At 41.5% G+C, this 25,900-nt stretch overlaps 1 protein-coding gene across 4 annotated transcripts in view; it reads left to right on the top strand.

Moving 5' to 3' along the window:
* LOC149228845 (mediator of RNA polymerase II transcription subunit 7a-like) overlaps positions 1–25,900 on the top strand; it is a 227,213-nt gene that overhangs the window by 16,648 nt on the left and 184,665 nt on the right. The window contains exon 2 of one of the 4 annotated variants that reach the window (XM_089378401.1): positions 16,007–16,064. The exons of the other annotated variants lie outside the window; for them this stretch is intronic. The gene's annotated coding sequence lies outside the window, so the exon portion shown is untranslated. The remainder of the gene's footprint in view (positions 1–16,006; positions 16,065–25,900) is intronic. 4 annotated transcript variants of the gene reach the window in all.

Genomic DNA, 25,900 nt, shown 5'->3' with positions numbered 1-25,900 from the left:
CAAGGGGTTTTCGCAGTGAGCAACTCCTCTCACCGATTTGACTAAGAAAGGGGCTTTCGCATGGACAGATGGGGCATGATCAACTTCTGACCGCCTCAAGGAGGTGATGAGCAATTGTCCAGTATTGGCACTTCCGGACTTCTCCCACCCCTTCACCGTGGAGTGTGATGCATCCAGAGAGGGAATCGGGGCATTATTATCTCAGGATGGGCACCCCATCACTTTTGGGAGTCGGAAGCTCTTACCCCATAAGAGGCCATCATGCATGCCTTGGCCAAATTTCCACAGTATTTGGTGGGTAACAGATTCCGAGTGAATATTGATCACAACAGTCTTCGTCACTTTATGGGGCAACAGGGCCTCAATGGCAGACAACAGAGATGGGTCAACAAGGTGTAGGCCTATGATTTTGACATAGAGTATGTGCGGGGGAAACACAATGTAGTGGCTGATGCCCTATCCAAGAGACTCGCAGGCCTCTCACTCATGAGCATTTGCCATGATTGGAAGGCCTAGTTGTTGGTAGAGTATTCCAAAGACAGGAGGGCATGTGAGATTCTGGAGGGGACCCATGTAGATGAGCGCTATCGGGTGATGGACGAGGTCATCTACTACAAGGGGCGCATATTTTCCTAGCTCGTAGTTGAGGGAGAGAGTGCTTGAAGCAGCACATGACTCGCCATTGTCAAGGCATCAGGGGTTCATAAAAACATACATGACAGTCAGGGAGCATTTCACATGGAAGGGCTTCAAGGGGGACGTGTTGAGGCACGTACAGGAGTGTGAGGCATGTCAGAGGAACAAAGGGGAGCTGATTCACCCCGCTAGGTTATTACAACTGCTCCCCATCCCTGAGGGGAAATGGGAGAGTATCTCCATGGATTTCATCACTGGGCTCCCACAGTACATGGCAAGGATTGCATCTATGTGGTAGTTGATCGGTTGACTAAGTAAGGCCACTTCTTATCCCGACTCGGGTATTCGACTTCACAGGTTGCAGCACTGTTCTTCAGGGAAGTCTTCTGTTTGCACGGGCTTCCTAAGAACATAGTGAGTGACCGGGACAACAGGTTCATGGGAGGATTCTGGCAGGAGCTCTTCAGATTAGTTGGTACTGAGCTCACCCCTAGCACGAGCTACCATCCCTAGATAGATGGCCAGACCAAGCGAGTTAATCAGTGGCTAGAGGGGTACCTTAGGAACTACGTGACTGGGTAACAAAGGGCTTGGATTTGATGGCTCCACTTGGGCGAGTATTGTTGCAACACCACCCATCACATGTCCATCGATATGACTCCTTTCCGTGCTTTGTATGGTTATGATGCATTATCTTTCGCTGACATTGTTTTTGGAGACAGCCAGGCCCCAAAGGTCAAAGATTGGATCCTAGATAGCCAAGACATTCTCGAGACTCTCAAGGACAACTTAGTAACAACACAAAATCAATAGAAGATGTACGTTGACAGGTACCAGATTGAGAGACACTTTGAGGAGGGGGATTTGGTGTATCTCCGGTTATAGTGATATAGACAGTCCACCTTGAAGCGAAAAGTGGTCGAGAAGCTACAACCATGTTTTTATGGGCCGTATAGGGTGGTCAGACGAGTTGGAGAGGTGGCCTACGAGATGGAGCTGCTTCAGGGGAGAAACATTCACAACATTTTCAATGTCTCATGCCTCAAAAAGGTGTTGGGACAACAGGTGACAACAACAATAGATTTACCCCCACTAGACGATGAGGGCCATCTGGTTTTGGATCCTGAGGCCATTTTGGAGACCCAGGAGAGGAAGCTGAGGAGTAGAATCATCAGGGAGTTTTTGGTGCATTGGAAGAACCTGTGGGATGTGGATGCCACATGGGAGGGTGAACACATTTTGGAGCATCCAACGTTGAAGTTGCTTTAGGGCAAGCAACCTTTGGGAGGGGAGGACTGTCATGTCCCTTCCCAAATAAATTTGTAACAGGTTTTGGTCTCTCCACAATTTTGCATAAATTTTGATGAGTAAAGGAACCCAAGCATTTTTGACTTAGGAACTTAGGAGAAAGGGAGGTTGAATTAGATTGCTAGTGGAAGGTGGGGGCCACCCACGTGGGAAAACGCACTTGGGCAATTCGAATTGCCTTGGAGGGGAATCGAATGGCTTGGAGAGGGGCCCAGATGGGGAAAGGAAGGCCCACGGAGATATAAGGAGGAAGAGCTCCCCAATTGAAGGTATTCATTTGCACATCGAAATCGTTTGTGTTGCTCGATCTGCTTAGTTGAGTTACCTGGCTGTTTAGCATCAAGTCTCTCAAGCGGGAGACTCAAGCTTCCTTCAGGGGACTTTGAGTGCCACCCTAGGAAGGCATTTCACACTAATTCGGAGGAGAACTGGAGGAGATTTGTGACCACATCACCCAGCCTTCGATCCAACAGAGCATATTTCTGTAACATGCAGAAGGGGAACACACAAAGGTAATTGGGAGTTCATCCGGGGAAAGTTTGGGGAGTTGAAGTTGCAGCAGAGGATCAACCTTGGGATGAGTTTTGGAGCAGGAGATTGCTGCGTTTGGGCAGCTCAACATACATCTATTGTGGACTGCGTAGAGGGCCATTCTGGGGCTCACGTGGGAGTTGGTGGATAGAGCTACGGAGCTGGGGTTAGCTGGGAAAAGGGAGGAAAGCCATAGGGGATAACATCTCAGTATTTGGGGTAGATTTGGAGGGACTTTCCAGCCATTTCCAGATAGGTCGAGATGCCAACATAAGGAGGAGGACGTGGTCCTTGGAGGTCAATTTTCAGAGGTCTGAACAAGGCCAAACCCTTTCTAGGTTTTGGTGGGCTTTTGTTGAGGAGTCGGGAGCTAAAGTTGCAGAATTTTCTGAGCATAGGAGACAGGGTTTCTAGCACATCCTTTTCAGCAGGTAGCGCAGTTTTCTGGGTAGCGTAGATCACCTTTGGAGCAGCAGTTGGGCAACACTAGGATCACCATTTGCTCACCTGGGTTTTGTTACACTTGTCCTTGGAGACAAGCCCAGGTGCACCATTCCATCACTATTGTATTTGCTCCAGAAAGATTTAATAAAATGGCTCAGATGTTCTCTATTTCTATTGCTTTCAATTTCTACGTCCTCAGGAAGTGGTAATTATCATCGCGGTTCCGCTGATCGATGTGAAGTGTGCTAACTGGAACAATGAATGTGTTTTTGGCTGGCAGAGGATGTGGCCAAGGTAAGCTGCTGCTCTTTTTTTATTTTATTTTATTTATTTATTCTTTAATATTTGTTACGTTTTTTTCTAATATTTTAATTTTTTTATAATTATCTAATTAATGGCCAAAGCCCTGATTGGTGATATGGAGAAACTCCAACTTTTTGTAGCGAAATGCTTCAAACTTGATGGCAACAATGTTGACGAAACCTTGATGGCCGAGGGCCTGGATCAGAGAGCGTGGCTCTGTGCAGCAGTGGAGCGGCTGAAGGATCAAACTGCTCTAATACCAAATGAAGCGAACACAGTTCCTTCTCAAGATTAATTACTCCAAAAGGTTTGGAATATAAAGATATCAATGAGGATACAAATATTATATATTAAGTGTGTGAATAAGAATGATCCTACAATGAGAACGAGAGGCTTGCTTATATACCAAGTAGGTGTCTCTTCATGGGGAGTCATGTCTCATTTAGACATCCCTCTTCAACCTAATTACTAATTAACTAATAATTATTATGATTATTATCATTTACATTATTTCTTATATATTTATTCATAACACTATGAGCTGAGAGCCATTGAACCTAGATCATTAGATAACTTACAAGATAAAATATAAAAATGCTGAATAGGCTACATGTCTAGTACAAGCATTGAAACTCACTGCATCAAAAATAAGTAGGGCCAGCTGGCCTGCACATGTTGTGAAACCATGTAGCTATAGGAATCATGCCTATACCGGCAACAATCACCTTTGGGAGCAGCGCTAACCTTCAACAACAGGCTAAAGATTAATGATAATGGGTTCCCAACCATTGTGGCTTTGCTCGGGCCTAGGAGGCTTCTAAGCCTTGAAGATTGGTAGAACCAGATGAGGGAACTTGTTATTCTTAGGGTTGACAGAGGTGGCCAGCTATGATGCCTTTTATGATGCTTATGAATAACATGTCAAACTTGATGTTGGGGGTGACCTTTAGATCCATAACATTGAGTAGAAGGAGTAGGTGAGTTAGCAAGGGGCTCCCCTTTTATGATGCAAGGCCGACCATTCAAAAACTCTAGCCCTTGAAGCAAATGCACCATCTCCATCTTTGCTTTTAGGGGACCTGGACCTGGACCTGGATATGCAAGTGCAGGTTTGCACAAATTGAGACATCATGCTAGGTAAAGCACTTGCCACGTTATATATGCTTAAACAAGCATTCTTTCCTTCTTTTCAATATGTAAAGTAAGATTGGTCAATTGGGTCTATCTCTGATGGTTGGGAGGAATGATTGTTATGCTCCTCATTTGGGTTATCTTTGTGCTAGTGACATGTTGATACGACCTTGAGCCTTGAGGGATTCAATTTATAGTGGGTACCATCCTCGAAATGAGGGGAAGTGCTTGAGGGTTTCTTGGGATATATATTCCAATTTGTTTTCAATAGTGCTTAACTCAGGTGGTTGAGAGAAGTGTTATTTTCCTCACCTATGATCAATTCTTGCAAGCGGTGTGTTGATCTCTTAATGAGTATATTGTTGTATCAGCCTTGAGCCCTAAAGAATCTGGTTAACATTAATATCGTCCTAGGAATGAGGGGAAGTGTTTGGTGGGTTTCATTGTGATATAATTCACGAAAAAATGTAAAAGGGGATACCAGTTCTAATAATTTGCCATGTTGCATTGAACTCAATGTGCCAAGGAAGGTTGTCCCCTAATAGGGCATCTTTCTAGGAAAAGGGGTAAGGGGAGAATCTAGCTGCAAAAACTGTATATGCAATCCCATGTTGTTTTAGCAAAGTCATGAAATTGTACGAGATGTTTTACAGTTGTAGTGCTTCTCTTTCCATCCCTTCAAATTTGGGCATTAACTAGCTAAACTGCATGGATATACAATTACTTATTTACTTTTTTTTCTTTTTCTTTCATTGGGTAACTCTAATTCATGTTCACCTATTGGCTTTAATCAAGTTATTTATGCAACAAATTCACTTTAAGCAACACAAATATGTATTTCTCATTTATCTAAAGATATACAGGTAGATAACATTAATGTGGAATTTGGAACTTGGTTTTTGCATCTTGATGATGATGTCTTTCAAATTCATGCTCACTCAATCTTGCTTTCCTTTGTGGGAAATTGCATGCTACGCCATTAATTTCCTCCAACCCATCCTACCTCAAGTGTTGAGGTAACCCCCATGTAGGGGTTTTGAGTCATCACTCATCTCACAGGAAAACATTCACTTCGATTCCTATATTGTAATAAAATCTTATGCCCCTTTTTTGATAGGAGATTTGAACTCTATTCTTTCTTCACAGGGTTTTCCTAAACTAATCCCTATAACACTTGGATATTTTCCTACCGTTAGAATCTTTATTCCTAGACTAATCCCTATAACACCTGGATACTTTCCTACCTTTTAGAATCATTTTGCGAATATCAGGATGCTCCATTTAGCATTTTAGCATTTCCTACTATTTTTGCTAGCATACCAATGGATCCACAAGCTCACTCTAGCCCTGGATTTATAGCCTATGGGGAGGATTTTATTTAAAATCAAATTGACATTAACATTTTTCTCAAGGAGACAGATGTACCTGATGTGTTTTGTTTTGTGCTTACATTTATGTGTTATATCTCCTAATACCAGCCCAAATTTATTTTCTCACGACAATTATTTATTCCCAACAATTTATTTAATTAATAAAATAAATCTTGAATTACCGAAAAATAAAATCACTGGTAGTTTAACATCTAGAAATATATGTAGCGAAAATGAATTGAAAAGATCAATCACACATTGCAATAGAAGTAATTCACTCACATCAATTCTTCGTCATTTATTAATTTGGAAATTCAGGATTTCAATCCATCAAGAATTTACAAAGAAAAATATAGTGATTGGAATCTACAACTCGGCTCCACTGGAATAATTTGGCCCAAGGTGTAGTGTACTAGGGCAATTTTTGCCCTGGGTTTCTCTATTTGATTAATAACTCAGTAACAAAATAAATTCATCCATTCATAGACAATGGACGTTTATTTATAAATGCATAAATAAATGAAAGAGGTTCAGCAATAATGCATTTCATTCAACAACCGACACTAATAACTTTCAATATAGTTTGGATTGCATAGACAGGTATTCCACTGAAATTTAATACTATAGTGCTACTGACTAACTACGTTATTCTTCAGAATTTGGCACTGTTTTCCCATAGGCTATTCCGTGCTATCCTGATGCGTTTTGGAGCTTATCAGAAAATACCCAAGACCAGGTTGTATCGTCCGCCTTAGTCTTTTTGCGATCATTATTGGAATGATACCGAGCTCCGCTTTTGTCTCGAATTGTCAAAGAGACATCGCATGTCGTGGGGTTGTCTTATGCTGGTAGAATTACGATATCACGGGTCTGTCTAATGGTGGGGTCATGGTTACGTCCAAGCCATAATTAATGCTTGAGTTGTCACTTCTTTCCAACTCGTTGATTGCGTGTGTTTATTGCTAGACTCTTGCAATGTGGTGTCCTAGGCGTGCATTGCTACAACACAACAATCCGAGTGCCCGCTCTGTTACTGGAATGCATGAACTGATCCAAAAATCTCCCTCTGTTTGAGGAATCTCAGATCTCGGCAGTTAGGTGTCTCGGATCCTACCTTAGACGTGGGATTTTGTGCTTCAGTTGTAAAAGAGGGTTTTGGTGTGAAAATTCTATCACTGCAACAACTGATTTATTTTTCCTACTTATTCCACAATAAGTTATTTATGAAATTACTTCAATAAACATTAAAATAAATACTACTGCAAATATCACACCGTAATACAGAAACAAACATATGCACAAGCATTAACAAATTGACATAGATATTTTGGACAACGGCCCCCGGAAAAACCCAATGTGGGAAAACCGGTGCAGCAAGGGAGGATTTTATTATTCAGCAATTCTTTAGTACAATAGAGTGCCAAACTGGCTTACCCACAGAGAAAAATAATTCTTTAGCACTTTTCCCAATCACAGCGTCATCCCGGCTGACCTCTGCGTGGCTCTCAAACCCTTTGCGTCAGCCCTTGGGCCTCTCTACGTCACCCACGCAGGCCCAACTAGTGACTGCGCAGTGTTCTGCTGCCTCTGCGTCTACCTCTCTTGCCTCAGCACTGATCTCCAGTGGCTGATCTCGCCTCTCTGCTCTGTACTTGCTGCCTCTTGACTGCTCACCAGACCACTGGTTCAATTTCTCAGCTAACCCCGGTCCAGAAATTGAACTGACTGATCTCCCTTAGTGTGTTCTCCAAGTGACCCTCAAGCTTCCTCTTATGCTTTTCTCGTTGACAAATCAACGACCGAGATTAAGTCCCTAATCAACGGCTAAGATTAGATTTGGCTTGATCCATGACTTTTGGACCCTTCTAACACAGTTTTATATTAATTCACATTGATATTTTATTTTCCCTAAGTTTATACTTAGGGACTCCATTAAAAATATTAATTATTTTAATATCTCCCAAACTGTTTAGAATCCCCCCAAACCCTTTCTGGGTATTGGAGATCTCATGTGCCTTAGCCTCTCCACCAATTTTCGTGGCTAGAGCACATTCGATGCTACCCCAAATCAACACTCCCTCTTAGTGAGGATTGTGCTCTAGTAATACTCCTCACTGGGTATCACTCTGATCATCCAGCATCGGTCCCTGTGCTGATGCTAAGCCTCCCTGCCCAACATCCTTTGCACTGTTGTATGTTGTACTATTGCCCATGGCTTTGCTACTGCCACTACTGCATATGTACAACAACTCCCTCTGCATCCGTCCTGTTACTGGTCCTTTCTCCCAACACTGCATCCACACTGCAACTCCCTCTGCATCCTTGCTGTTATCACTCCCATTTTTGCTACTGAAACGGGTTCTTTACCATCCCCATCTTTTCCCTGAAGTAGTCAAACTTTGTCCTTCCAAGGGCCTTGGTGAGGATGTCTGCCACCTGTTCTCCTGTAGGAGTGTAGCTCAACTATACAACTCCTCGTTGGACACAGTCCCTGACAAAGTGACACCGGATATCAATATGCTTCGACCTATCATGAAACACTGGATTCTTAGAGAGCTTGATGCAACTCTGATTATCGCACATGATCCTGGTCGCCTCCATATTCCTTCTGAATAGGTTCACAAGCAGTTTTCTAAGCCATATGGCCTCACACGAAGCTGTGCTTGTTGCCATATATTCTGCCTCAGATGAGCTCAGAGCCACGGACTTCTGTTTCCTATTGCACCAGGAGGTCATTCTTGATCCTATGTTGAAACAGTACCCAGAGGTACTTTTCCGATCCATTGAACTTTATGCCCAATCTGCATCAGTAAATCCACTCAATCTGATATCCTTACTCTTGGTGTACAAGAGTCCATAATCAACTGTTCCCTGTAAATACCTGAGAACATGTTTGGCTGCTGCCCAGTGCGCCCTCTTCGGTTCCACCATGAACTGACTGAGGGTGTTGACAGCATAGCAAATGTCTGGCCTGGTATTGACCAAATACATCAAGGACCCTATGAGTTGCCTGTATAGGGTGGGATCGACATCCTTGTCTTCTAATGCATCAATCTTCTTCCAGTTGGTGATCATTGGTGTAGCCATAGGTATACAGTCCTTCATCCCGAATCTTTTCAGGATTTCTGTAGCATACCTCCCTTGCCCAAGGAAGATTTCTCCCTTCTGTTGCCAAACTTCCAACCCTAGGAAGTAGTGCATTCGTCCCAAATCCTTCATATCGAATTCTGTGGCTAGATTCTTCTTGCAGTCCCCAATGAGTTTGGATGATCCTGTTAGAAAGAGATAATCCACATACAAGACTAAGATTAGCGGCGCGTTCTCTACAACCAGATAGTAGAGATTCGGATCCGCGTCACTCTTGACAAACCCCATCTTCTGCAAGTAGCCATCTATTCGACCATACCATGCTCTCGGTGCATGTTTTAGCCCATACAAGGCTTTCTTCAATCTGCATACATGAGACTTCTTCTCATGAGTTTCAAAGCCCTCTGGTTGTTCAATGTATACCTCCTCTTCTATTACCCTGTTCAGAAATGCCGTTTTGACATCCATCTGATGGATCTCCCATCCCATTTGGGCTGCAAGAGATATCACGGTCCTAATAGATGTGTACCGGGGTGAAGGTCTCCTCATAGTCAATCCCTTTTTTTTGAGCATACCCCTTAGCCACAAACCTGGCCTTGTATTTCTCAACACTGCCGTCTGCAGCGTATTTGATCTTGTAGATCCATCTTGAACCTACCACTGATCTGTCTTGAGGTCTTGGCACCACCTCCCAGACATCGTTTACCATTATGGAGTTGTATTCCTCTACCATCACATCTAGCCAAACCTGATGTTGAGCTGCCTCTTTGAAACTGGCAGGCTCTCCATCCGGATTTACTAATGCTTGATATCTATCTGGTTGTTTCGCTCCCTCTTATTGTTTCTTGGCGCACCGATGAAGTCCTCTGCATCTCTCAGAATCTGACGAAGTTCCCTGCTAGTTCTTCGTCTGCCAGCAGGTGCTTCTGTTTGCTCCTCCTCCTCATCTTGAGAATCTTCCTGTCCCGAGGAAGAATTCTTTACTTCTGTTGGTTGAAGAGGCTTAACCAACAGCTCCTCTTTCGACTGCTCCTCGGAAGGCCTCTCGCGAGATCTTCTGAAAACCCTGTCCTCCATGAACTTTACATCTCGTCGTACTATTACTTTCCTGCTCCTTGGAAGATAGATTCTGTATGCCTTAGCGTTCTTGCTATATCCTACCAGATATCCCTTTTCTGTAGTCTGATCCAGCTTCTTCCTCTTTTCTTCGAGTATGCGGCAATATGCTAGACTCCCAAATATCCTGAAATGACTGACTTCAGGTGTCTTCCCTGTGAAGACTTTCTCTGGAGTAATCTTGCCCACTGCCCGATGAGGAGTCCTGTTCTGAACATAGACTGTTGTGTTGCATGCTTCTGCCCACAGGAATTTTGGCATATCCTGATCATACATCATGGCCCTAGCTGCTTCTACAATAGTCCTGTTCTTTCTTTCTGCTACCCCATTCTGCTCCGGATTATATGGAGTGGCCCACTCTCTTCTGATGCCCTCCTTAGTGCAAAAATCAGTGAAGTCCTTATTGACATATTCTCCACCATTATCTGAGCGCAAAACTTTTATTCTCTTCTCAGTCAGATTCTCCACCAGAGCCATGAACTCCTTGAATCGACAGAAAACCTCATTCTTGGTTTTCAGAAAATAAATCCAAGTTTTCCTTGAGTGGTCACCAATGAAGGTAAGGAAATACTCGGCACCACTGAGAGCTTTGACAGACAAAGGTCTGCAGATATCAGAGTGTATCAATCCTAGTACATTCTTGGCCCTGTGTTTGCTCCTAGGAAATGCTGCCTTGGCATACTTTCCTAGAGCACATCCGCTACATACATCATCTCGTTCCGTACTTAGATCTGGAACTCTTGTTACAGTGCTCCCGAGAATTCTCAAAGCTCCATGGTGCTTGTGACCCATTCTTCCGTGCCATAGTTCGTTCAAGTCCTTGTCTCCATGACTACTTACTAGTGCCATTGGTGATTCTAGTTGTAATCTATACAACCGATTACTTTTGATCCCGATCTGCACTTTCTTTTTCCAGCTCGGGTGTTTGACGTATACCTTCTCCTTGATGAAGTAGACATCATAGCCCTTGCCTTGTAGTAGCGATACGGAAAGTAAGTGCATCCCCAATCCTGGTACATGCAACACATTTGTAGCACGGAACCGTTCTATCGATTCTGTTTGAAAAACTATGGTACCCTTCCCTACTGGAGTACACTTTGCCTTGTTCCCCATGGTGATCTGAAAGTTCATCTTCTATTCTCGATATTCTGAGAAACACTCCCTGATTCCTGTCATGTGCCACGAAGCTCCACTGTTTATATACCATACTTCTAATGATGCAACACTAGTCATACACGCCACTTCTTCTTCCAGCCTGGAAGCCAACATAGAGAAGTCGAAATCTCTCTCTCGTGCAATCTTCTGGAAATCTATGTGAGTTCCCTGACGTGGATGCCTCTGCATCGTGGTCTTGACCCATAACTGATTTTCCCTTTCTTTCTCTGATTACTCGCTCTAATACCATCTGAAAATTCTATCACTGCTGCAACTGATTTATTTTTCCTACTTATTCCACAATAAGTTATTTATAAAATTACTTCAATAAACATCAAAATAAATACTGCTATAGATATCACACCGTAATACAGAAAAAAACATATGCACAAGCATTAACACATTGACACATATATTTCTCCCAATCCCAGCGTCAACCCGGCTGACCTCTGCGTGGCTCTCAAACCCTCTGAGTTAGCGCCTGCTTGACTGCATCAGCCTTGGGCCTCTCTGCATCACCCATGCAGGCCCAGCTAGTGGCTGCGTAGTCTTTTGCTGCCTCTGCGTCTACCTCTCCTGCCTCAATGCCGATCTCCAGTGGCTGATCCCGCGTCTCTGCTCTGTACTTGCTGCCTCTTGACTGCTGACCAGACCACTGGTTCAATTTCTCAGCTAACCCCGCTCCAGAAATTGAACTGACTGGTCTCCCTCAGTGTGTTCTCCAAGTGACCCTCAAGCCTCCTCTTATACTTTTCTCATTGACAAATGAACGGTCGAGATTAAGTCCCTAATCAACAGCTAAGATTAGATTTGGCTTGATCCATGACTTTTGGACCCTTCTAACACAGTTTTATATTAATTCACATTAATATTTTATTTTCCCTAAGTATATCTCCCTCAGTGTGTTCTCCAAGTGACCCTCAAGCCTCCTCTTATACTTTTCTCATTGACAAATGAACGGTCGAGATTAAGCCCCTAATCAATGGCTAAGATTAGATCTGGCTTGATCCATGACTTTTGGACCCTTCTAACACAGTTTTATTTTAATTCACATTAATATTTTTTTTTCCCTAAGTTTATACTTAGGGACTCCATTAAAAATATTAATTGTTTTAATATCTCCCAAACTGTTTAGAATCTGCCCAAACCCTTTCTGGGAATTGGAGATCTCATGTGCCTTAGCCTCTCCACCAATTTTCGTGGTTAGAGCACATCTGATGCTACCCCAAATCAACATTTGGCCTATAAGGATTTGACCTCAGGAAATTTGTTGCCCAACACCATGAAATTATTCCTAGACCTTCGCTCAACCACGGATTTCCACAATGATTTGATCAGTGTGACCTATCCAAGATTTAGATTCTATGAATTCGTCTCACCTTCAGACTTGCCTTGAGATACTCTGCTGCCCTTGGATGATGAGCTATTCCCTGTGGCCAGAACAAGTAGGAAAAAGGAAAAATAAAAACTAACTAGGGTGGAATCTTTCACCACCGAAATTAGTAGGAAAAAGGGGGTCTTAAAACCCTTAGAGCCTCAAGCTCAAGAAAACAGAGATAAATGATCCAATCCATGAGAGTTACCACCATAGGTAATTTCTATAGAATCCTCTGTAGATTGTTTGTCCAATCCATTTCGGTGCTTCCAGGATTGTCCTTTGTGGTGTTAATATCTTTCACACAAGGATCAATATCACCAATATTCACAGCATTTGCATCTTCAACAACACTGTCCTCATTCACAGTTTTGGCAAAGATGTTGATCCCTGGCTGAGGAACCTTTTGCACAAGATTAAGATTTTCATAATTTGTTTCGGGATCACTTGAATTGCCCTCAATTGCTTCAAAATTATCTTTTGCAGATTCGTTCTCTTGCTTGCCATCAGTTTTATCAAACATATCTAGATTGTCATCAATCTGAATATTATCTAACTGACTGTCACCTTGCAAGGAGGGGTCTGTCGCCACAAGGAAAATTGAAGGTTTTTCTGTGAAGTTTTTAACATCTTGGGCATCAAGACCAAAAATGTTAGTAACTGATTCACAAAATCCACCTTCTTCATTATATAAAAAGTTCTCTGATTCAATTTCTTCTGATTCTTCTTTCTGAACAACAGACGTTTCATCCTTATCAAACAGTAGCCCAAACCCATCAAAAGATTCATCTAACTGTTTGTGTAAGCCATCATCAGTGTCCACCTGAGCCAAATCTGGAGACCTACATGTTACCTCCAGCCCATTACCAGCTACAAAATCCATTTCTTTGTACGGAAGTAACAATACCTCTGAATCCCCAACCACGAGAAGAGGAGACTCTGTTTGAGAGCCATCAGGCAGACTTAAATCAGATTCAGGGATGGAATTTTCTACACAATGATTCTCAACTTGCTGCACATTTTCCAGTGTATCAAAAGAAACTTACCCTTGATGTAACATATCTTCAGATCCAGTTGGCGATCCAAGATAGTCCAACCATCCAGTATCTTCTTGTGGACTAGATATGTTCCATCCACTATCTTCTTGTGGACCAGATACATTCCAATCAGTATCTTTATTCAAAGCAGGTCCATTTGCAACTCTACCTTCCAGCAGAGCAGACTCATTTGCATCCTTTTCTTCTGTTTCAGTAATTCTGTTCTGAAGAATAGGTGGAGAGGTTGTTTGGGAATGTATATCTACCTCTGCTTCTCATTGAACCTTAAGGTCTGAGCTGCAACTCCCCTCTCCATGGCCAATATTGCTACTTCTAGCATCATCCTTCAACTGCGTTTTTGGAACTGTTGAGGCTCTTTGTTGAGGCAATGAGACTTTCTTTGATGTTTGTATAGACGAGATAGGAAATGACAAATCAAGAAATGGCTCATACACTACTGAACAATAATCATGTTCACAGCGGCGAACTGTGCTACACAGTTGACCATCAAATACACGATTCACCAATGTTGCTACTTTCGAAGCCCTGTTTGTATGGTTTGACCTTTCATCTGTGTTACCCTCAGGTACCTCCTCATCTCCAGGATTCTTATCCTAATACTTTGAGCGGATCATGTCTTTTGACTTGCTTACTCTTGATTCGTCTGAGTTTAAGCTGTCCAGTAAACATCTCAGCAACTCATGGCTAACCTACAGCTGATATCCCTTGAATTGAGAAGCCTCGGCACAAATAACTCCAGAAAGAGCCTTAGGGCTGATCACTCCAATCCCCTTCATCCCCCTTTTAAATCCATTGTCATCACCTTACTTCAGCCCTTCTAAACTTGTTTCCACATACAGCTTCCTTAGAGCCGAAGTTATTGGTCCTTCGGGAATTTGTGAGGGTTTCATGAAATGGTCAGAAAACAGTGAACACATCGAATGCAAGCAATTTCTGCATAAACGAATTGAAAAGACAAGTATTACCTAGATTCATTAGACCTCTAACTACATGGCTTCTCTTTTCCGCAGTGGGTAACAGATCACTCTAGCACATGATCCCATCTCCTAGAACCTTCTTCCTGTTTCAGAGTGTCCATGCGTGCATAAGCTTCTTGTTTATCACTCTGACTACCAATATCATCATCATTCAATCTTACAGTTGTAGACTTAGGAAAATAAGCATATACATTAAAAAGCATACCGAGGAAATAATGACAAGTTTCCCCGCACCAGAAGAGCCACTGATGAGCGATACTATTAAACTTGGCAAGATGGCGTCGATTAATCCCACTTAGGATACTGTGTCATCCAAACTGTTGTTCCCTGGCTTACCTATAGAAGCAGACATTGGTATGACAAATTAGCATAACTGATATTCTGTAGAAAATAACCTACTGAACTTGGAATTTTCCAAGAGTTTTCATTCAAGGCCTGACCAACAGCCTCTTTGCATGTCTCCTTTAATGGAGCTCGGAGTTTGTGTAAATTCAAGGCATCCAGGTCACGAGGATTCTCCTTCTCAACCTGTAACTCAGATCATGCAGATTTAAAAAGAGCAATTTGATATCCATCATCAAAGATGGTGTTTAGTCCATCCTTTCTACTCTGATTGGTCAAGTCAGTGAGCATTTCTTCCTGCTGTCTTGCCTCTTTAATTAGTGTACTTGGGGCCCATTTCACTTCTTGAAGCTTTATAAAGACCAATGGCGAATCATTTGCGGCTAATCCCTTAGAAGCTCCATCTGCCATACTATTAATCTTTTCACACAAGGTGTCCCCATGACAAGTATCTTGGGGGTCATGGAAATTAGTATCTCCCACAAACTCAGCTTCTTTAATATCAGTCTGTTCAGGTCATTTTGAAGCAACCCCTGACAAATATTTATCTACTGGAAAAACACATGTATCTTCCTCCACACCATATTGTTCTCCCTGGACTTCCCTAACATCTTTCTGTGTAACATGTTCATCAGTTTGTCCATCAGCTGGTCCACCTGTTACCTTCTCGGAGTAGGGAATAGGTTCACCATCTTTTCCACAAGCATCACAAACATCACTAGTAGAGATTGGGTTGCTAGAACTGCTCGACATGTGCAGTCCATTTTTAACAACCGACTTCAGAGAGTTTTCATTGCTTGGTACAACAGGCTGCCGCCTTATGGTGTCACCTTCCTTGAGAAGACCATCCTGTTCCTTGAGATTTAGCCAGCCTTTTTTACCTTCAGTACTGTTACCACTGGCCATGGTGTCTTCTTTAGGATTTTCCTCCTTTTTAGGGGGACACAACCATGTCTATGCTTTTGCCTTTGCTTCAGCTTTTCTTAGACTTTGTTTTACAGTCTTGGGCTTATCATCAACATCACTCTATTTGTTTTTCTTGCTGCTAGCTCAGAAGTCGTTACATTTCCCTATTTGATCCTTTTCATTTTCCTTGCCCCACTCCTCTAATTTTGTAAGAGCCTCTTTGTTATAGCATTGCAAATTATTCATAGTTTCCTCTTCCTGCTCAAGGTTACTTGGGAGCGGGAGCGAAAAAGGGGAGCGGGAGCGACATTTTCAGAAGCTCCAGGTTTGGGAGCGATTCTGGGAGCTTTTTTTATATAATATATACATTTTTTTATATTTTGATGCATATATGTCAACAAAAGCATGTAGAATGATGGATTAGATATAAAAACATAAAAAACATAGATTGAACCATATAACAACAATCATCTAGAAGTTATAATCTTCATCAACCACGTCCACAAGTTAGTAACATAGTAACATACAACATATTGAGTCTCATGATTCATCAATTTTAAAGTTTCAAGCTTTCAAAATTCAATATATAACATTTATCATCATTGATCACCAAAAGTTGTACTTGTAAGCCAAGTGTAACCATTACAACAAATAATATCTAACACGAAATGAAATGTTATAAAATGAAATGAAATGAAACAACTTTCAACTTTCATGAAGCATCATATTCATAATTCATTACTAATGAGTTATAATTGCCAACTTCAAAATTCAAACTAAAATTGTCATATATTGTTTACAAAAAAATATCATAATAAATATGAAAGCGTCAATAGTTATAAAAACTACTAGAAACTAGAAAAGACAAGTAAATCTATTATCTATTGCTAATGCTTGGGCCTTTTGCTGCCACGAGAAATGTCTAATTTTTTAGTCTTGTTGGAAAATCAGGATCTTTGTCATTAATATCACCCTCTAAGCATTAATATCCAAAGATATCTTTGTCATTACCTCTGGATCTATATAGGGATCTTTGTCATTAATATCACCCTCTAAGCATTAACATAAGATAGAAAAAACATAGCATGTCAAGTCAAGATTTTTGTTTGAGTGATGCGCACATTTTTAGGAGGGTCATGATAGAGAAATTTGACAACCAATGTCACTAACATCAAGGTACATAGAGGGATTGGTCTCTTGATTAAATACATGTTCGATACCCTAATCCATGACAAAATCTAATGGAAACATTGCAATCCCCCCAATCCTGAAATCCTGAAAAACTGATAAGTCTACTGGATTTTGAATGAAATCTAAAATTCTACTTTCTCCATATGAAATCCAATAAGGTCGGAAACATCCCGAGTCATTTCATGGCAATGTTAAAAATTTAAGTAAAAGAATGAAAATGAAGATTAAGGAGAATGTCACTTTGCTTCCTCCAAGCTTCCAGTTGGTCCATCTTCACACATCCTCCAAGCTAGTAGGATTCCAGCGCTGATACCACTGTAGTGTGCAAGGGTAATTTTTGCCCTAGGGTTTCTCTATTTTATTAATAACTCAGTAACAAAATAAATTCATCCATTCATATACAATGGATATTTATTTATAAATGCATAAATAAATGAAATAACATCAGCAATAATGCATTTCATTCAACAGTCGACACTAATAACTTTCATATAGTTCCGATTGCATAGACATGTATCCCACTGAAATTTAAAACTATCAGTGCTACTGACTAACTACGCTACTCTTTAGAATTTGGCACTGTTTTCCCACATGATATTTTGTGCTATCCTAAGGTGTTCTAGAGCTTATCAGAAAATACTCGAGACCAGGTTGTATCGTCCGCCTTAGTCTTTCTGTGATAACAACTAGAATGATACCAAGCTCCGTTTTTGTCTCGAACTGCCATAGAGACGTCACATGTCGCGAGGTTGTCTTACACTAGTAGAATTTATGATATCACGAGTCTGTCTCATGCTGGGGTCATGGTTACGTCCAGGCGGTAATTAATGCTTGAGCCGTCACTTAGGCATATCAGAAATTTCCTTTCCAACTCACTGATTGCATGCGCTCCTTACTTGACTCCTGCAATGTCGTGTCCTAGGCATGTTTTGCTACAACAAAGAAATCCGCCTTCGTTTGATATTACTTATAGAGTGCCCACTCTGCTACCGGAATGCATGAATTGATCCAAAAATATTGCTTTGTTTCAGGAATCTTAGATCTCGACAGTTAGGTGTCTCAAATCCTACTTTAGACGAGATTTTGTGCTTTGGTTGCAAAAGAGGGTTTCACCCTACAAGGATTCGACCTCAAGAAATTCATTGCCCAACACCATGAAATTATTCCCAGACCCTCGCTCAACCACGAATTTCCACAAAGATTTGATCACTGCGACCTATCTAGGATTTAGATTCTATGAATACATCTCACCTTTAGACTTACCTTGCGATACTCTCCTATCCTTGGATGATGATTCCTTGTGGCCAAAACAAGTAGGAAAAATGAAAAACAAAAACCAACTAGAGTGGAATCTTTCACCACTGAAATTGGTAGGAAAAAGGGGGTCTTTAACCCTCAGAGCCTCAGGCTCAAGAAAACAGAGATAAATAATCCAATCCAATGATGATCCAAATGAATTCAACCCTCCTGTATTTATATATTTCTTTGAGGGGATCTTCCTCCTTAGTTGATTGAGTAGGTTCACTCAAAACCCCCAACTTCAGGTTTATTTGCCTAGATGCCCCAAAAGTTGCCCAAACATTGGGTATTTTGGGGTTTTCCCCTTTATCAAGGACTATAGCCTATGAGGATCGATAGGCTACTTTGTCTCTTAGGCAATTAATTTCTTGGGAACATTACATAAGGAAAATTGGCCAACTGGAAATCAACCTTTGAAGAAATTCGACTTCAAGAAAATCGGCCCACCACTAACAAAATAATGGGCCTTACACCTAACTCTCACTCAACCTCTGCACACTCACAACTCAACCCTAGCAAATCGGCCTCCCCAACAACTGCGCCTCCTCACTTCAACAATTCAACCTCTGGAAACACCTCGAAATTGTCCCTGTATTCTTCTTCCTTCTCCTTAGTTGAATTAAGCCTCACGCTCCAGAGAATTCGCTTTCTCCTTCTTGAGAAAATCGCTTTCCGAAAAATGTTGTAGCTGCCTCTTTCTCTTGTGTTCTTTTATCTTCACCTCTTCATTTGGCTTCTTTTATAATCTTCATTAAACCCAAATCCATAACCCTAATCTCCCTTCTAGAAGATCTTGGAGATCAATGGTTGAGATTATTTTTAAGTCACTTAAATAATTAAATTATTATCCTTGGAAAATGACTTAATAGTTCACAATAACTAATTGACTTAATTATTGTACTTTTCCTAAGATAGACTTCGGAAAGAAGCAATAAATCACTTACTCCACCAAGGAAGCAACTAAGGAGGCAATAAATCATCTTCCACATGCTAAGACACCAAGCCTATGTAGAAGACCTTTCGAAGCTACCACAAAATTCAACACTCCCTCTTAGCAAGGAAGGGATTCTCCATCAACCTAGCTTATCTCAGTACTTCACGAACTTCCCTTTCACTAGAGGCTTATTGAGAATATTTGCCACTTGCTCTTATGCGGAAATGTATTGTAATCTCACAACACCTCTCTGGACCCTATGTCTGATGAGTGATATTTAATCTCGATTTGCTTGGACTGATCATGAAACATGGGATTCTCAAAGAGGTTAATGCAACTTTGATTATCACAACGAATCACCATTGGCCCCATCTCAAGATCAAATAGTTTTGCAAGCATCTTGCAAAGTCACATTGCCTCACAACTTGCCATACTTGCTGCCATGTTCTCTGCCTTTGCAAAACTAAGTGCCACTGGCTGTTGCTTCTTGTTGTACCACCGGATCATGGCTAATCCCAAGCTAAAGCAACATCTAGATGTGGATTTTCTATTCACAAAACTCCTTGCCAGATCAGAATCTGTGTACCCTGGCAGCTCTAATCCTCCAACTCTGACATATCTTAGTCCAAAGTCTACTGTACCTCGCGAGTACCTCAACACATGCGTCACTTCCACCTAATGTACCTGTCTCGGCCCCCCCATGAACTGGTTGAGGGTGTTCACAACAAAACATATATCCGCCCTACTGTTGACCAGATACATTAAGGAACCTATCAACTACCTGTACAGTGCCCAATCCATCAACACACCTTCAAAAACAGTTAGCTTCTTCAAGTTAATTATCATCGATGTAGACAGAGGCTTGCAATCCTCCAATTTGAACCTCCTCAAGATTTCGACTACATACTTAGCCCATCCAATGAAAATCTCCTAGCTGCTGCCACACCTCCAATCCCAAAAAGTAGTGCATCAAGCTAATGTCCTTCACCTCGATCTCTGAAGCAAGATCCTCCTCGCACATCCCTATGAGAATCTTTGATCCTGTCAAGAAGAGATCATCCATATTGAGAAGTGAGCCCAGACTTTCCATCTGCTCTTGGCACTATGCCCCATACATCATTCCTCATGATGGAGCTATACTTCTCCACCATGGCATCCCTCCAGACTTGCTCATCTGCAGCCTTTACAAAAGTGAAAGGGTCGGACTTGCTGATGTTGTTCGACAATGCCAATTAACTCGAAAATCTTGTTAGTGGCCTGCTTTGTGTGAGGGTGTTGATAGGAGCCTCCACATGCTCCTCAACATCTCTCAAGGTCTACTTGGCACATCTCGGCCTCCTCTTGGTAGAGCTCGAAGGAATATCTAGCTCATCCTCCAGATGTACAAACTGTGTCCCTGCAGTAGGTCCTTGTTTAGTCTTAGGATCTTCTCGCTCTCGGTCCACTACCTTTGCTGGTTCTTTCTCATCAAATCTCCTAAGGGTCTTGCCTTCATCAAATCTGACATCCAAACTTAAAATAATTTGCCTTTGTCTTAGAATGCAGACTCGACACAAATATGCCCCTTTCTGACAAGGGCTCCAACTTTCTGACAAGGGCTCCAACTTAGTCCTCTTCTCTATGGGAACATGGACATAGACTAGACTACCGAAGATGTTCAAATGGCTCACATCTGGTTACATTCCTGTAAACGTCTCCTTAGGAGTCACGTTCTCCTATATCCTGTGAGGACTCCTATTCTGCACATATACAACTGTATTACAAGCCTCTGCCTACAAAAACGTAGGCAATCCCTGATCATAGATCATTGCCCTTGCTTCTTCCATTATGGTCCTATTCTTCCTCTCGGCAACCACATTTTGTTGAGGGTTATAAGTTACTGTGAGCTCCTTCTTGATCCCTGTTGCCTTGCAAAAGTCCTGAAACTCGTTGGAGGTATACTTGCCCCCATTATATAATCTCTACACCTTAATCTTCTTCTCGATCAGGTTCTTCACAAGAGCTTTGAACTCTTGAAATCGATTCAAGACCTCATCCTTGGTCTTCAGGAAGTAGATCCAAGTTTTTCAGGAAGAGTCCTCTATGAATGTCACAAAGTACAAAGACCTTGTCATCGACGTCACGGACATAGGACCACAAATGTCCGAGTGCACCAAGTCTAGCACTCCCTTAGACCTGGTCTCGTTATGAGGATACACGTAACACAACCTTGGCCTGCTTGCCAAGCGCACACTCTTTACGCTCTCCATTCTCCTCCACCTTGATCTCTGGAAAACTTGTAACCATTCTCTGCAACATAGGGAGAGCTCTGTCGTGTAGGTGTCCCATCCTCCTATGCCATATCTCACTGATGAAAATGGTTTTTGGGGTCCTTCATTTCTAGTTTTTTTATATTCTCGATCCTGGACCTGTGGGTTATGAGCCACGACATTCTTCCTTTTATAGCAATGGAGCTCCGGATCCACGCTATCTCTACTCCACAATTTTGTCATTCTTGATTGCGAGCCCTTAAAAATTTGTGCAGGCTTTGATTTTGTTCACCCTGCTTTAATTCTCGTATGTGCCAACATCTCTATATAGATCCATGTATATGCACTTCCACACCATAACCCAGAGTCAACTTTATAAATCATTGCAGGGTTGAAACTTGAAACAAAGATGTAGACTGAAAGGAAGTTGGCATTCCTCCTCACACTGGTCCACAATTGTTTTGTGCAACGTCTAGTCTTCACATTGATCACCATCGATCCTTTCTCGTAATTGACAACGAGTCTCCTCATACATGCAATGATTGTTCTTATACTCCGACACAATGCTTTGTAACAAACCAATCACTTCACAGATTAAACAACATGCAACCAAATGTTATAATACGTAAATACCCTCACACACAACAAAACCATCATCATTTAAATATAAATTATGGAATTTCATTAACATCAATTTGACTATGATGAAGCCTTGTGGGTTTGATTTACATTGACTGGCTGACTACCCTATGGCGCCATGGCGGCCTCTTCATCATCTATGCCTGCTACTTGACCTAATTGCATTGTATTGGTCCCCTCTATACACACAAATTTACGATTTATAAAGAAAATTACAACAACGTTGTGGATCATCTTAGATCCACAATTCACTCCTAAAATCTCTTAATGCCTCCTTATGATCCCTTGGAGATCACGAAATCGTGCCACAAACAAGGTTCTGGTGACAACAAACTAACAAATTGTCTTGTCTTTTGACAACAACGCCTTCTGGAAGATCCAAATTTCGTCTTTGACTTGGGGGTGTCGATGCTCCTGCATCACTCTAGTTGTTACTCTCATGTATGAGAGCCTACACCAATTGTCCTCTCAATAGATAGAGATCCTTATCACTTCTCCCAATTACTTGCTTCTTGCTGGGATCAATTCCTTTTAGCCCAACAATCTATTCACCACCAGTAAAGCTAACTTCTAGTCCTCTATCTTCTATGGCCAAAGCTGAAAGGAGATTCTTCTCTAGACCTGATACGTACAATACTTCATTCACCTCCATGATGCCACCTAAGTTCATTTGAATCTCAATACTACTAGTGCCTTCTATTGCATACTTGGCCTTATCACCAAAATCTACATGTATATCCCTAGGCTCCCTGGTCATGTTGGTGAAGACGTCGCAAGATCTTGTCATGTGATCAGATGCTCCACTGTCCACAAACTAGGCACCTCTCATGACATTTCTAGAAAGGCATGTCACCAAGGCAAAGTTTTTCTCAAACTTTTCAGCCATCTTATCCATCTATGTGGTGGTTGCCGCCACTGTCTTTCCCTTGCCCTTCTTTTTATTTGGACACTGAGTGGCCAAATGCCCCAACTTATGACATGCAAGGAACTTGACTTTGCTCATGTCCTTCTCATTTTTTATTTTTAAAGGTCCTCCTCTACTCTGGTTATGTTTGGCCTTCCCTTTGTTGAATGGTGTTGTCATTGATGCCAACGTCGGTTCTTGAACACTCTTAATATGTGTCTGGATTGCCGAGAAGCCCTAGAAAGACCTAGAAGCCTTGCACTTATTGATGATATTGAGGATGAAGATTAGGGTTTTTGAAGTCAAGGTCATTGTCATATGATGCTCCTCGTCGGGACGATTCCAACAGTATGTGGCACATCACGAGACTCCTCACGGTTTGAGAGTTGTGGCTTTTGGAAGGTCAAAGCCCCCTTGTTGTGGTCAAAGTCCCCAAAAGAAAATGATGTGGCAATCTGTCATTGACCAGCAAGAGGAATCTTATAATGAGGAATCCTTATTAAAAAGGTATGGTCAAAATTTGTGTGAAAAGGTCAAGAGTTCAAGTTAAATGAAAGTCTAAAATAAAAAATGTAAAGTCGACCTCTCAAGGGGTTTTGGCTCCAACAAAATTCAAATTTCAAATTAAAAGTTCCCTCCAATCCCAAGTCAGCCTGACCCCTTAAAGGAGGCCTCTCAGCCTATATAAAGGTCATATCCCTCATCCATCAGGATAAGCAGAAATGTATTTTCTGATCTAATGAAACTGCGACCCTTGTGTTGTCTTGTAAATCAGCAGAGGAGGTCGAGTCTCTGAAAGTTTGTTGGGTTTATGGTCTCTATCTTGGGTATGGGGTTTCACTGCATTTGGAGAAGCTCTTTGAATTTTTTTAAGCCTCAAATCTATGTTTTGAAACATCCTTTCGACCCTCTCTTGGAGTCTATTTCTTGATGAATTTGGTACAGATCGAAGGATTCAAATTCTATGTAAAACGGTTGCATCTCTATGACACTTTGGTGCACTAAAATCACATTGAAGACTTGATCAAAGGCATATCTCAAAGTCTGAAACAGAACTTTGGTGAAAATTGCTTCGAGACTTCAGCACTGTTAAGGTCATTCTCAACCACCCTCTTTATGGCATAAATATAAAGGATAATGCAAATTAAAGTCTGGGTGTAGCTCTGTGCATCAACTCCCGCGCAATCATGCTTAGGGTTTTAGAGATCGGAAGAATTGTTTCAGTTTTGCGCACACTCCTTTTATTCTCACTGTTGTGATAGAGTTTGTAGCATAATCGAATAATCCTGAGGCAGAGATCCATTGCGAATTTGTGACATCTTGACAAAGGTTGTTTGAATTCATTTGCGGATGTCCATTTCAGTTTCCAGAGTCTTTTGCTGCACAAGAAATGGTCTCTCATAGTGACATTTTAAGCGAAGCTTAAAGACAGTTTTGAAGGTTCCTCCTTAGTTACATCTGTGACTTGCATCTTGGACCTAATCACTGATCATTAATTTGTTGGTTCGTGTTTGTTCTGATTGCAAGTGTTTATAATGGCTTAGAAGTCAAATAGGACGGGAGCTCAATGTAAGTCTGCAATCAATAGCTTAATGTATTTGGCCATGTAGAATTGTTTGAGCTCTGAGGAGCAATGGCACACTGGTAGTTTCATCGATCCATTGTTTATTGTGATTCAAAATGCGATTGGAACTTCGTGTGGTATTCAGTGCTAATTTGGCAGTAAGTTTCATAAAACTGGAAACACAAATCGAGATATTGATTGAGTGCGAACAATGCTGGTTTTGGTTTGATGCACACCATGGAGCCACATAAGTGATGTCTTGTTGCACGCTGAGATTGATTAGTATAAGTCAATAAGCATGAGGACTGTGGTAGCATAAAACGTGGAAGAGTAACGTCAATAACCACATGTCTATTTGACAAGGGCTGTCCACGATCGCTTGAAATTTGATTACATAACGATAAAGGAATACGTGTAGCATTCGACAGGCGAATTGGTGGTTGGCATGTTTTGTCGGTGTGTATTTGGTCTCATGTTCGATTGATGCTGGCAACAGGTCTGACATTTTTATTTTTATCATGATTTCAAATTTGTTGCACATTTAAAGGTTCTGATTACTAGCACCGAATTCATGTGGCCTTATTTAAAAGCACTCACAAAGAAGAATTCTGTTGAATACTTAAGTCTGCACATAGTTTATAATCGTTAATTTGGGTTTCTAGAGTCATTATAGATCCAAATAGAGATCCAGAAGAAGTTGGGCTATCAAGACTCTGAGACAGATGTAGCTAGATGTTTGACAATGTCTTTGCTCAAAGATTGATGACCAAAACCACTTATGTATGCTTTGAAGGACCATGTGTTAACTAGGGTTTGATGCACTGTTAAGAGTATCTTGAACTGTGAGAGGTATATATATATCTTCAACAGAGCTATTGAGAGGATATGGTTGTAAGAGATAATGTTTTATGTTGTTACAGAACTAAGGGCACTATTGCAGAGTATTCATCTGTGCATTGACTCGTTGGCACTGAACCTACATCTGTATTGATGCCATGATTTGCTGAATGAGGCTTGTACATGTATTTGGCTAAGTAGTGAGAGGATGCATGTGTTTTGGTATATGGTGAAAGTTTGCTGCCTAGGGTTTGGTATATAATCAGCAGAGGTCTCTTATTGTTGATCATAAGTTGTTGATGTAAATTGACAAGTTGATGTAACTTAAGCGGAGTTGCTGTGAGAGTGGACTTGACAGAATTTATGCTACTAAGGTTTGATCTCTTGAGCAGATGCAAAACATAGATGTTAGGGTTCTCCCATTGATGATAGACAAAGTGGTCATTGTTGAGTGATATTGGTTTGTCCAACTAGGGTTTGCAAGTACGTGCTGAATTGTTGTATATTAGGGTTTGACAAAACCTGTTGAGCAATGTTATTGGCC

This window comes from Pinus tabuliformis, chromosome J (genome assembly GCF_031772625.1).
Source record: "Pinus tabuliformis cultivar Carrire ecotype Pingquan chromosome J, CPIR1, whole genome shotgun sequence".
In the NCBI taxonomy this organism is placed as follows: Eukaryota; Viridiplantae; Streptophyta; class Pinopsida; order Pinales; family Pinaceae; genus Pinus; species Pinus tabuliformis.
This window is presented reverse-complemented; position numbering and strand designations above follow the sequence as displayed.